Here is a 14007-nt window from a genome sequence, read left to right on the forward strand (position 1 = left end):
TAAAAAGTTTGAAAAATTAAAGTTTGGGAGAGACAGGCCACCGTCTTGCCTTTCTCGCTGCATAACAGTGAGCTTAATGCGCGGTCGTTTACCTTGCCAGAGAAGTTTTGATATTGCGGTTTGTAACTTGCTCCAATATTGAGAGGGCAGAGGAAGGGGAAGCATTGAGCTAACAAAATTGACTCTGGGCAGGACATTCATTTTAATAATGACCAACCTTCCCCGAAGTGAGTTTGGCAGGCTAGACCACCTGTCAAGAGCCGCCACTACTTTGCTTACTTTTGCTTTCAGGAGAAAAAAAAAAAAAAAATCACACTGATGATGTAGAGGTCTCAAAAACTCATGTATCAAATATGATACACTTGGTGTTACAGGACTAAACACCACCAATTTGCCCCTTGTTGTAAATCCTGTAAATTTTTCCACATTGTACCAATGAGGGATCAGTAAAGTTTATCTTATCTTTATCTTATATTCGTTATTGGAGTCCTTATTTTTAATGTAGACACCTGACATGCATCATTCAGTTCAGATGTCCTTCTTTTCTACCAACAGTTACAGAAACCAACACTTCCTGACTTCTGTTTACAATTCAATAAGAAAACTTCAGTTCCCATGATGCATTGCTGCCGAGATGACCAAAGGGAACGCAGGGCAGAGCGGCCGCTGTGACAGCTAAACTTCAAGTTTGCTGAAGGGGAAACTTCAGCACCGAATACGACCTTGAACACACACGAATTAATCTAACATGTAAGTCCAACTTGTTCCTTTTTCTTTAAAGCTTTCTGACGCTTCTGTCGTCGTCCTGTCGCTTCAGTGTTTGTTGTTGAAACTTTTTTTGAGGGGAAATTTGTACGGCGCTGCGGGAGGGTGGGTTCTGTCCGTGGGTGGAGGGAGGTGTTGATGCTAGTTGTTGTGCTTTTTGACATCCTCTGAATAAACTGACAAACATACCAAATTTAAGTCATAACGTCAGTGACACTTTGGTTAAACGTAAATGACACAGTTTTGTGTTTAAAGTGCGTTATTTTGTGTTGTTTTTTGTGTATTTGTAGCTAGCTAGGTATCTTCTGCCTTGACGTCCTGGAGTTTTGCTAATCCTGTTATCCATAACAATGCTAGCTAATGCGCTAAACGTGAAATGTACAATCTCTGGTAAACTGCCATCCCTGTACGATATTATTATGTAATATTAATTCTAGTTTTTGTTACCACCTCCCTGGTTTAACCACAAAGGTTTACAGTAAAACCATCCTTTAATCTCCAGCCCCTACTCTGTCAAAACCGTGTGCAAATATATGGTTAAAAACACGAGTTTCGCACCTGAAACAGTCTCACTATCTTGTTCAGGTGGTGGTTTTAGAGTCAGAAAAGCTTGTCTTCACCTCTTGTTTCTACTGTACAGTCAGACAGCGGGGACTCACACAAGGTGCAGCCTCTGTACACACAAACTGCATGGACATGAATAGCACCTTTGTGTTTAAACCGCACTTCATTCACTGCGATTCACCAGTGTTGACTGAGATATGAAATACTGGCATTAACACAGGCAGAATAGAGAACACTGCTAACCCATGATTAAGTCTAAGATATTTGAAGTAAGACGCACACCTTTAACCCAAGGGGAAAGAATAATTAATCTGCCTCAGGCTGTCTTTCTCTCTCTCTTTGGGGTCTTTGCCTGGATCTTAAAACCTTCACACAACTGTTCACTTATTGCAGGAAAACATTAACAAAGGTTGGATTTTAAAAGAACACTGCTAAGATGAACAACTTCAAAACATTTTTAGAATGCACTGAATTGCAATTAAGATTTATTAACACACACACACACACACACGCACACACACACACACACACACACACACACACACACACACACACATATATATATATTAGAATGAGTAGTGTTGAATGGTATCTAATAAATACTGTCTGTAGCATAAACTGTCAATTGGTGTAAGTTGGGATCAATTGCTTGCTCAATCACATTCAGTTTTTTAACCTATTTTTTGATCGGATGTTCTTTTTGAGAAAATATTTCACATTTGAGGAGTCGCATGCTGACATTTGACTTCAACCAAAGTAGAATATCAGCTGTCTGTGAAGATTCTCAGTCATCCAGGTCATGGTTATTCCAAAGAATATAAGTATCTGGAACTCCCAACTAGTCAGTCAGAACTGATGAAGCCTCTTGAGAAGTGAAACGTCTTCAAGGAGCTCAACCAGTTGCTACGATTAATCTACGAGAATAGAATAACAGCTGTTTAAGAGTCTGAAGATTTAATTTCAGCCCCAGTAGAAGCCTGATGGACTGGAGTGCACTTTTCAGAACATCTTTTTCTTAACTTAAAGTGGTTTTGCTTTTCAGTGGTTTTGCTTTTCAGTGTCCAAATCCCACACTTTACATGAATAAATATTTCTTGTTGTTATTTTCAGTCAGTAAACAAGCTTGCTGAGTGTAGAAGTGGTTCCTCAAGGAGGGGACTCAGCTCAGAGTTTAACAAAGTTGAAGAATTTAAGCTCCTTACTTTATGAACAAGATCTTGTGTGCTGTAATTGAAGATTTTAGCTGTTTCCTATGATGTCATGACTGTGGCAGGCTGTCTGCTATTTTACATTAAGAGGACAATCTTACAGAAACAGTGCCCTTTTTTAGTATACGTGGAAATACATAAGACTGAGTGACTACTAATTCAAGTTTAAAGAGTTTTTCTTTGTCACATTCTCATGCAGTATGGGCATTGAAATGCAAAGTGACTGTTGCACAAGGCCGTACAATAACAGTAAGACATGATGACGTAATACATAACAAGGAGTAAGGAGATTGTAAAATTAAAGTGCAATATACATTGTGCAAAAGTTTCAGCCATGTATGTGTCTGTATGTTATGTTAATGCATACACACATTCTGGTTGTTTTAAAAATATGTACATTAATTACAGTCAGTTGTTGGTTTTTGTTTGGTGCTTCTTTGTTTCCAGCATCCTTGTTTACAGATTTGTCTGAACCACCACAGAGTGATTTTGTTCCCAGCATTAAGTTAAGCCTTATTTAACAAACAGTGGTGGCCTCACTGTGAGCTGCATGTTAAACGAGTTACTGTACACATCACTGCTGTTGTCCTATAAGCAAACATTTGTGTTTAAATTGGCCTTCAAGGGTACTGTGTATCCTTAAATGTTAATGTTATATTTAAACAAAAGTAGCATCCAGAAATCATCCATAAAGCATAAAGAAAATAGAACAGAATAGAATAGAATCATTTTTATTGATCCTCCATTTGGGGAAATTTACACGCCACAGCAACATCCAAAAATATAGAAGGAAAGCAGAAGAAAATAACAATAATTAAGTAATATGCATCCCTGGTGCACACAGCAGGTCCAAGGCCCCACCGTCTCTGGTAGGGCAGTCCTCATACTGGCTGAATGTGGGGAAACAATGTATGATTAAAATCTCCTGAGATGATGATCAGAGACTGAGGGTGTGATGTTTGCAGCTGGGACACTGTGGAAGAGCTCACAGGCCACAGCAGCATCAGTCAAGTAAACTGCAATTGCCAGGATGTGTGAAAATTCCCTCAGCAGGTAAAACGGCTGCAAACCAATGGCCAAGAGAAGACATGTACTAGACTAAACTGAACTGATTTGTTAGTTTTGTTGTCTTAGATAGCCAGTAATTAATCACTGATTACTGTCTGTAAATCAGTGGCCAGCAGTGCTTGGAAACAGACTTGGCAACGTGATAAAGGTTGAACTATAGGACTCAATCTAATTTGTATAATACAGTTGAGACCAAAGCCAGGCTCTTTGTACTATTTGGTTGATGCAAATCACTGCTTTCATGAGGAAGAGGGAAGTCTGATCTGCTGTATGACATTAATCTGAGGACATGCTGACTCACAGACTTCTATCATGTTCTTTTTTTTGAGTTACTACTGTCCTTATTGTGTCTCAGGCTCACACTGTGGTAAACCAGCACGCCTTTTTTTTCTCTGGACGTCCCTCCTCCTCCTCCTTCACCGCCTCCCCTCTCGTTCCCTGTTCAGCCCCACCTCCACCCTGCCTCACTGTTGCTTTCTCTCTTTCTGACAGGACACGCTCAGGACAGGACAGAAGCCGGCCGGTAAAACAGCACTAGCAGCGGAGAGCGTTTAAATTGACGGGTATACATTAAAGGAAGTATCCTACACTGAACACCAAATGCTAAGACAACTACTGCAGCAGCACAGTAAGTCCTTTTCACAGTTTCACTATCAGTACCGTATCAATGAGTTTGTCCTGTGTTATTAGCATATTAGCATGCTGTTTCTCCCTTGAACTGCTGCAGCTGTATTCAGTCTCTGTTGATTAATGTTGATCCAGCATAGAAGCGTTTACCTTTTTGTTTTCCTCCACTCCTGGTGTTTGTCGTGTCAACACAACCTAACTCAGTGAAAAGATGTTTTGTTTGCTGAATTTAGCCGCTTTGGGCACAAAAAAAGATATTTATTAATGAGGGATTGATTTCCATTTGTTTTTTGAGTGTGCTGATCATTTAATTTTATATAAATTAGTCACTGGGATTCTTTAATTTTGCTTCAGGCTTGTCTTTTTGTACTTTTGAAACTTTCTTTTCTGTCTGTTGTTTTATGCATCAACCGTTTCTGGCCTCGCAGTTCACTCAAACAGGCGCACGATAGGTGTCATAACATAAGACGCAAACATTCATGATTGAACATGTTGGCGTCATGCTGTAACTGTCAGATGGTGTTATACCTTTCCAGCTTGTTTAGCCTAAATAACAGAAGAAGGAGGTTATAGGTTAGAGAAACGTGTGTGCTACGAAAAGCGTGGCATTTTATCCAACTTGTATATCATCTCTAAAGAATGTTAAAACTTAAGAATAGTGTGCAGAAATCTGTTGCCCTTATGTTCAGCTTTCAGGGTATCTCAGAGACACTTCTCCTCTACAGTAACCTGTAACACAACCTCATACAGATTTGCAAATTTAATCCAGTTTGGCTCTAAGTTACACATTCCAATGTTTTGTTTTTTTCCCCCTAAAGTTTGGCACATCAGTTGTTGATTGTGACTATGAGAAAACTCAGCTGGATTCAACGAAGGGCCATAGACAATATTGTCTTCCTGTGAAATATTCTGTTGTTTCATGCTGTCTTTGCAACATCATTAAAATGCATAATATCTGATTTAGGACTTTGGATAGTACTGATGAGCATTTACAATCTAAATTAATTATTTCAGCCTTGCTTTTTGATCTGTCTGTAGTATTTCTGTCTTGAAGGTCATGGCAGTGAGTAACTCAGCAGGCTCACTCTTTGTGGTACACTGGCTATATCTTTAACTTTGAGTCAGAGAAGTTGTTGTTCTGCTCAAATCTCAAAAATCTGCAAGGTGATTATGTTGGATTAGGTGTATGACGTTTTGAACCAAGATTTTCTGTGTCCGTTACAGCTCCCCAGAGCAGATCTTACGGGACACATGTTGAGTGAACAGAGCAGATTCCTCTTTAGAGAGTGAGTGATTGGTATTTGGGTTTTTCTGACCACTTTCTTTTTACGTGGAGCTGCTGTCCAGATTTAGCTCTCCCAGTTGTCAGGGTGACATTCCTGCTTACGGTGCTCTGTTGTTTCCCATGCCCTTTTTTTCGTGTTATTTCTATTTCATCTGTGCTTCTAATAATAACTGGCTGTGATCTTTAACACTGGAGTATTCAGTGTTATATTAACAAACAATTAATCATTCCTATTTAAATTACCCATTAGTTGCAGTCCTGCCCTTTCCTCCGGTTCCCTGGGTTTTTATCTTAGCTGTGTTAGCTAATTTCCTAAGCCTTTCCAGCTATCTTTTAATGTGGCAAACCTCAATATTTGTTTTGTATCTGACACTACAACCTGTTTTGTCATGAAGTCATAATGTCTGCACTGTGCAGTCATATCCCAGATATTCTTAAGCAAAGATATTATTTTGAGTATAACAGATCAATAGAGAGATAATTCTACAACATATCCACGTTATATGTATTTGACAAAGTGATGAGACGACACCAGCCTAACTAACTGTCATCATGTGAGTTTGAATCTCCCACTTCCTAGCTCTTACTGGCGTCTTCTTTATGGCCGATATCACGAAATGACTCATAAATGTTACCTTTTATGGGAACTTGGTGAAGTGAGTGTAGGTTGCTAATGGTTAAACAAAAGATTGTCACAATTCAGTGCTATGATGGAGTCTGGTGGTTCAGAACAACTGTAATTGCCCATAATGAGTGGATGAGGTCATTTATAGTTTTACAACTGTCAGTTGTTTCACTCTAGTTTCACTTCAGGATAGAATTGTTTTTTGCTGTGTGGAGTTTATGTACCTCAAGAATAAACAGTTTTATGAATGAAAATGAAAAATACTTTATTCATCCCAGAAGGGAAATTCAATATTATTATTGTTATTTGGTTGTATAATGTTGTGTGGTGGTCACTGATAAAATCTAACAATAATTTATTAACTTCTAAAGTTTTCAGCCCAGTGTGTAGTGAGTTTAAAGTTTTATTATTTAGATAATTTTCACTTTTTAACCTCACTATTAATTTATTCTTGCATTTAGTTTGCCTTGTTTGAATTAAAATAGAGTGAAGGATCAATGTGGTCTTCAATTTTGTGTGAGTGTCACAGTTGGAATCCAAGGAGCAGAATATTGTAGTGGTTGGCAACACAGATACTGTTCATGCTTTTCTTGTCAGGCATCATATTGCAGTTTAATTGTGCCATAAATGTCTTGTGATGCGTGTGCTTGTAAGCAGGTTATAGGTATTGTGGATCGTCTGAGGACTTAATGATGCGGTCTGATCGTGACCTGATGCATGTTCGCTTATCTCGATACAAGAACAGACTGTAGATGCACCGTTGGCTGACCTTATCCTCTTAGCTGATAAAGTTCAAATATTTAATCCAGCATGATGTTTAGATAGGTGATGAAGGGAGGATAAATTCAGCAGAAGAGATGCAGCTTTTAAATAATTTGACTAAAGTTTTTCGTTGTGCTAGCTTTGTAGTATCACACAGTCATAGACAGATTTTCAGAATTAACGCATAGAACAAATATCTCAAAGCATTATGTGCAACACATGGCCTCTTAGCCCGGCAAATAGTGCCTCGTAATCATTAAGTAATTTCAGTCCTCCACACCATGTGCATTATTCTCTGGTGTTCTGAAGGCCAAAACTATGAAGTGTTTTTCATATTGAAATTGAGTGAGTTTATTTGCACTCCAAGGAATTTAAAGCACTTGAAGTCAAGGCTCTACTTACTGTTATTGTTAGTATTGTACTTGTTTTTTTTCCTAGATTTTGATGAAGTAAAAAAATCAAAGACAGTCTCACTTTCTATTTATTATTGTTAACTTTCCTGTTCTATTAATAACCAACTCTGCAGGTTGTGCAGGCAAGCAGCTTGTAGTAGCTTGTAGTTTGAGCGAGAAAAGAATGTGCTTTTGCCTTTCATTTTATTCATTTTAACCAGATTTGTTCGGTTTCTTTTTGTCCATTAACTTCACACAAAGTGAAGAACCCTTGCACATAGTGTTTCAAAGTACTTGGAGGTTGTTCCATGCATCTTGAAGAAGTTGCTACTGCTCTTTTTTGGATTTATACTCTTTAAATGTCGATAGTGTCTTCATTTACTCCCAGACTGACTTTATTATGTTGGGATCAGGGTCATACCATCTGTTGCAGGACTCCTTGTTCTTCTTGTCACTAAAGATTTGTGACTCTGGTTGTTTTTTTGGGGTAGCTGTTGTGTTCCAGGATGAATTTGGGAATGATCAGATCACCTTACTGATGGTGTTGTTCGCTGGATAAGAGTCTAAACATTTCAAGTGCCTAAAATGTTTACACAGTTTTGTTTGCTGCCTTGTTAAAGATTAAATCAAGGACACTCGGCCTGTTTGGGTTGTGACCCCTCACAAATATAGCTGTAGCTGTAGTCCCTGGTATATGAGAGAGTGCTTCCCCTCTAAAACATCTCACATGGTTTTCTTGGCATAACCTTTGGGTAGAATTATGCAATGTTTTCCAAAATAGTAAGAAAAATAAGGATTTTTTTTCCACACAACTTTTCTTTCTAGCTGAAACAAAAAGGGTGTAAAAGGAGTAATGACTTGTGTTTTGCAGGTTAAACATTGAGGAATTTCGCACCTGCTTACAAAAAATGTTTTTGGTGGAGATGTCTGACTTTGTGAGTAGTAACATGGGAAATTCCAGTTATATTTGTGTGGAGGGCAAATGCCTACAAAGTGTGTCGAGCTGTATAGGCAAAACTGACTTACTGCACTTTATACACCATTATTAAAATGTTTACAGATACTTGCCTTTTTCCTCTTCGCATTTCCGTGACCTGTCAATGAAAGGAAAGCATAATCAAAAACTGTTTTGCTTAAAAAATACATGCTTAGGAAATAGGCTAATTAAAATTGGCTGCTTTTAACCTCATTCATTTCCACTTCTTGGGTGTTCATTTCCACTTTTTGGGTGAAAGCTACAGGCAGTATAGTGGGGCAGTGGTTGGCATCACAACAACGTCTGGGTTTGATCCTGCTGGCCTTTCTGTGTGGAGTTTGCATATTCTCCTGCACTGGTTTTCTCCAGTTGCTCTGACTTCATTCTTAAATGGTAGGTTAATTGGTGTTTCTAAATTGGCCGAAGGTGTGCATGCATTTTTGTTTGTCTCTTTGAGTTAGGCTTTGCGATGGACTGGGGACATGTAGGGTGTAACTCACCTCTTGCCCAGTGTCAGTTGGGATAGGCTTTCTACAGGATTGTAACTGATGGACATATGACAAAAAGTACAACTGAAAAAAGTGCTTCTTCACTACATATCTTTGATTTCATGCCACTATAGAAGTAGTGTCAACAAATTTATTTATGAACTTAAAAAAGTATTTGTTAAATGAATCACCCAGTTACTTGCGATAAGTTCCACTTGATTTTCTTATAAGTTTAAAAAAACTGTTGTAGTTCATGTTTTGCTATATTTAAGCCTAACCAATGCTGCTTAAATTTTCCAAAAACGTAGATCTTTTATACCTTGCTGCAATAATTACAAAATAACTACTAACATTTTGTCTTGTTCTCTGTTTCAACCTAAGCTCTTAGTTGTGGATTCCTTCTTCTAGTAATTGCAAACAAGAGATAAAAGAAAAGAGGCTTCTGGCTTGCATGCAGAATGTGGCTCATCCAATCTGCTAATGATAGGGTGAATATAAAGTGTTGACAATCAGTGTCTTTTGTACCCTCTTTCCTAAGTCCTCATGTCTCAAATGCACCCTCAGAGAACTCCCTGAGTGCAGGCGTTCTCTGTCCCTCCCCCTCCTGGCTCAGCCACTCTTCTCTCCTGTGTGCTTCAGCTCACGTACACACCCTCCTGGAAGGGCATTGTTTGCACAGAGTACTAAAGAACCTTCACCTCTTTCGCTCAGATTCAGTCCAGGCTCCAAGGTCAAAGGCAGGATTTCAGTTCAGGTGTGACGTGAAGTCAGAAGCACACAACACCAACGTTTTTTACTGTAATTCCTGCAAATAATTATTGTTTTATGAGACTGAACATCTCACCTGCCTCGGTTATGTGTACACTTTGAAAAATCCCTGATGGCATTGTAAGTCTTTTTTTGACTGCTGACTGTTGTTGAGGTTGGTGCACTCATCTTCTCTGCAGCTCCATTATGTTCTGTTTGAATGATGTCCTAGCTGATTACTCAGCTGGCTGGTTTTTCCTTTCTTTCTCTGGCATCCCGCCTAGCAGGCTAAAAAGATGGGAATACAAAAGAAGGGGAGAGGGCTAATAACCACATCCTCTGGTGTCACCCCTAAGTGGCTGACAGGGTCTTGGTTGGTTGCACGGTTGACTAACCAATGGTGTGTTTCAGTAACTGCTAAATTGGAACTGACAAAAGCTTGTACAGGCCTCTTCTCTCTCTCCATGAGTGCATTGCTTTTATATTGCGTACATATGAAATTAGGATATTTTTTACCTTCAGGGTCTATGTTAGGTGAGTGTAATTCCGCTGTGAATATGTTTATGTGAGAACCTGCAATCTCTGGTCACACTACACATAGATTTCCTGCCAGAAATGGTCAGACTGATAAATATTCACACTGGTTAATATCAAAAGTAAAGTCTATGGGTGCGCTGTGACTCCCGAGACATCTCTAAAACAGAGAGAGATGATTGATGGGGAAGTGTTGGCCACAAACCAAAACACTCAGCTGATTGGATGCAGTGGAAAGCAGAAGAGACCACAAGATATATAAGATAAAAGGGCCTCTGCTTGGGGTGGTCATAGTGATACCGGTGCTGAGGGGAGGGGCATTAACTCATGTGTAGTCAGATAGGTGTGTTTGATAGCGCATGTGGATACAGCTGCAGTCTTCAGCTGTGTCATGTGCATATGTGCATTAGCCTGTGCTGTATTTGCCAGTAGCTGTTGCTTTAATTGGACCTAACCCTTTGCCCTCTAGCCAGCATGTTTTATTGACTGCAATAACTAGGCTGAGGTATCAAGTGTCCTTTTGTTACCAGCCGGGATAAAACATGAAGCCTTTATGTAGCTTCAATTAATGAGGAAGGTGTTATTTTAACAATAAAACACAGATAAATACCCAGCTATTTGAACTCTGTGAGAATATCTTCATATTTTATTAAAAAAAAAAAAAAAAAAGTACTTGCTCGTTAAAATCTTAGTGTAGGAGGATCCACATGTCAGTTTCTAAAAGCTGAAACTGGTGCTTTGGCAAGAGCAGTGATGGAGAATCTAGAGAGGAGATCTGCCAATGTTATGCGCTTTGAATATGCTGCAAAGCAAATAATGTTTTTACATAAGGCATTTCATCAGAGTGAATACTGAACACTACAAAAATACATAATTCTGACGAGGATCCAGTTTAAACTTTTAATGTATTTTTGACTACATTGTGACCAATTTTAGATGCACAATATTATTTTTTGTGCTTGCAGTACTTTGCTCTATATTACTACATTTGCCTTTAGTAGGGAATTCGCTATCTATTCTTCTGTTACCTTTAAAAACAAAGTGTAAAGTGTATATATATAACGGTGTATGTGCAGATTCAAAGATATATAAAGTAGGTGGCATTATTGGGACATACCGTATGGTGTGCTATGTGACAAACTGGACTGATTAATTCACAGAACAGAAGTGCAGATCCTAACTGACATTTTGTAGCCAGGGCTGTACCTTCTGTTAGTATTGACTCTGTGTATAATTCATATAGCATGAGCTAGGTCTTGCTGTACAGTGTACTTGTGGGAACGTTGTTTTGAGGAACCTGATCTATGTGGAGCTTCAGGCAGTGGTAACTCTATCTTTGTGACCCTAAAACACAGACTGGAGACTGGGTCCTGCTTTGTTAATAGTGAAAGACTCTTTAATCCAACAAAAAGGTTCTTTTAAACCTCTTTTAAAAAACACAGCAGAATCAGTTACATACTTAGATGTGTCAGAAACTAAAATCTAAATAGCAAGTCGAGGGTGGACCCGCACGTCATGTTTATTTTCATTATGCCAGTTTGTAACTTGCCTTGTTACTTCCCGTGACAATTGTAAGGGTCTCTATGAAAATAATTATCTTAACATTTACCATGAAGAGTGGCTATATAAATACATATAAAACCATATGCTATGTACAGTTCTGTATGTTGCTAGAGTTGCTGTTTTTTTATATTACTATGGGATGCTTTTTTTTTTTTTTTTTAAAGCGTTTGATCACAGGAATACAGTATGTTAGAGTCTGGCTGTACAAATATTTGAAATCACTGTACAACCCACATTAATTTGTAAATCTGCAACAGGAATTGATTATCATTGGTGTTATATGCTTCGTATTCTGCTTTGTGGGTCTATTATATTTCTCATACACACGTGGACAAAATTGTTGGTACCCCTCGGTTAATAAAAGAAAAACCCACAACTGTCACAGAAATAACTTGAATCTGCCAAAAGTAATAATAAATAAAAATTCTATGAAAATTAAGCAACGAAAATCAGACATTGCTTTTGAACCGTGGTTCAACAGAATTATTTAAAAAAATAAACTCGTGAAACAGGACAAAAATGATGGTACTCTTAGAAAAGACTGAAAATAATGTGACCATAGGGACATGTTCAATCAAGGTGTGTCCTCTAATTAGCATCACAGGTGTCTACAAACCTGTAATCAGTCAGTCGGCCTAATTATAGGGTTACAAGTAGTCACTGTGCCGTTTGGTGACATGGTGTGTACCACACTAAACATGGACCAGAGGAAGCAAAGGAGAGAGTTGTCTCAGGAGATTAGAAAGAAAATGATAGACAAGCATGCCAAAGGTAAAGGCTATAAGACCATCTCCAAGCAGCGTGATGTTATGTTAACTATAAAAATATTATAAAATATTAAGTTAAGGGTACCATCAATTTTGTCCAGGCCTGTTTCATGAGTTTATTTTTTAAAAATAATTCTGTTAAACCACAGTTCAAAAGCAATGTCTGACTTTTATTGGTTAATTTTCATTGAACATTTATTTTTTATTGCTTTTGTCAGATTCAAGTTATTTCTGTGACCATTGTGGGTTTTTCTTTCATTAACCGAGGGGTACCAACAATTTTGTCCACGTGTGTAGTGAAAAAACAACAAAACTGTCATAATCCTAGAGAGTAAATGTTAACAAACAATGTCTTTATTAGATATACTTACTTGAACGATTGAACTGTCATTACACCATACTGCTCTCTCGGCATGTACTAATGCATGCAACATGCAGTAAAATGCACGTGCAGGTAATACATGAGACTTTCTTGCATATTCCATTCCTGAAACATTCTAATGTCTTTTCTGTCCTCTCTCCCCCTTTGCTTTCTCCTTCCTCAAGTCATTACCTCCAGTGCCAGCCTGAGTCAGGTGCCCTGGCTGCCTGTGTTTTCTCTCTGAGGAACCAGGGGGCCTTAGTCTTGCAGTGGGACACCCAGCTCTGAGTCTGTCTTCACCCTGAACACTCCAGCCCCAGTCAAGCTGTCCCACCCTGCCTTCACTCCCTCCTCTCCTTCTCGTCAAGCTTCTCTTTCTCCTCCCTCCTGGCCCCTACAGGCCCATCTGGACTCCCAGCCAGCCTTCTCCCTCCATGAGGGGCAGCAGGAGGCGCCGGGGGCCCTGGATGTGGACCCCCAGCCTCTTCAGCTTGCTTCACCGGGGAACCACCGCGACCTAGAACGAGTATACTGCGATGTGTCCACTCTGACAGGTAGGTCAGGGTTAAGGATAATTAAAAATATTGAGTGCCCTATATAAATATACACCTAACCCTATGGACCGCAACACTTACTGCCGTGTTTGAAAGGAATATTACATTTTAATTACAATTACACTGTTTATCAGAACCAGAAACTGTAAAAATGGAAGGAATTGTTGAATTGTCAACTTTCCAATGATATTGGTAACAGCTGGGGCACTTAAAAAATGTTGCACATGTTGACTCCAGTTTTTTTTTTTTTTCCAATTTTTGTAAAATAAGCAATCAAAGAATTTCAAATTTTGTTTCTTCTTTCTTAATGATTTATGTCATAACTGTGCCATACTGCACAAAATACCTTTTTGAGTTCTTTCTACTTGTAGCCATGCTTGTGCAGGACTTTATGTTCCATTGAAGAATGAGTCCACTGAGGACTTAAATGTGAAAGAAGCAGAAAAAGGCCAGAAAATACACTATATTGCCAAAAGTATTCACTCACCCATCCAAATAATTGAAATCATGTGTTCCAATCACTTCCATGGCCACAGGTGTATAAAATCAAGCACCAAGGCATGCAGACTGTTTCTACACACATTTGTGAAAGAATGAGTTGCTCTCAGGAGCTCAGTGAATTCCAGCGTGGTACTGTGATAGGATGCCACCTGTGCAACAAGTCCAGTCGTGAAATTTCCTTGCTCCTAAATATTCCACAGTCAATTGTCAGTGGTATTGT

The 14007-nt window shown here is 38.8% G+C and overlaps 1 long non-coding RNA gene across 1 annotated transcript; it reads left to right on the forward strand.

Moving 5' to 3' along the window:
• Positions 1 to 640: 640 nt before the first annotated feature.
• On the forward strand, positions 641 to 13080 carry LOC103362540 (uncharacterized). Its single transcript, XR_520469.1, has 3 exons — positions 641 to 750; positions 4098 to 4233; positions 12918 to 13080. It is a non-coding gene; the product is annotated as an uncharacterized LOC103362540 (long non-coding RNA).
• Positions 13081 to 14007: the final 927 nt, after the last annotated feature.

The sequence above is a fragment of the Stegastes partitus genome, unplaced genomic scaffold (assembly GCF_000690725.1).
Source record: "Stegastes partitus isolate 25-593 unplaced genomic scaffold, Stegastes_partitus-1.0.2 Scaffold581, whole genome shotgun sequence".
NCBI classification, from domain to species: Eukaryota; Metazoa; Chordata; class Actinopteri; family Pomacentridae; genus Stegastes; species Stegastes partitus.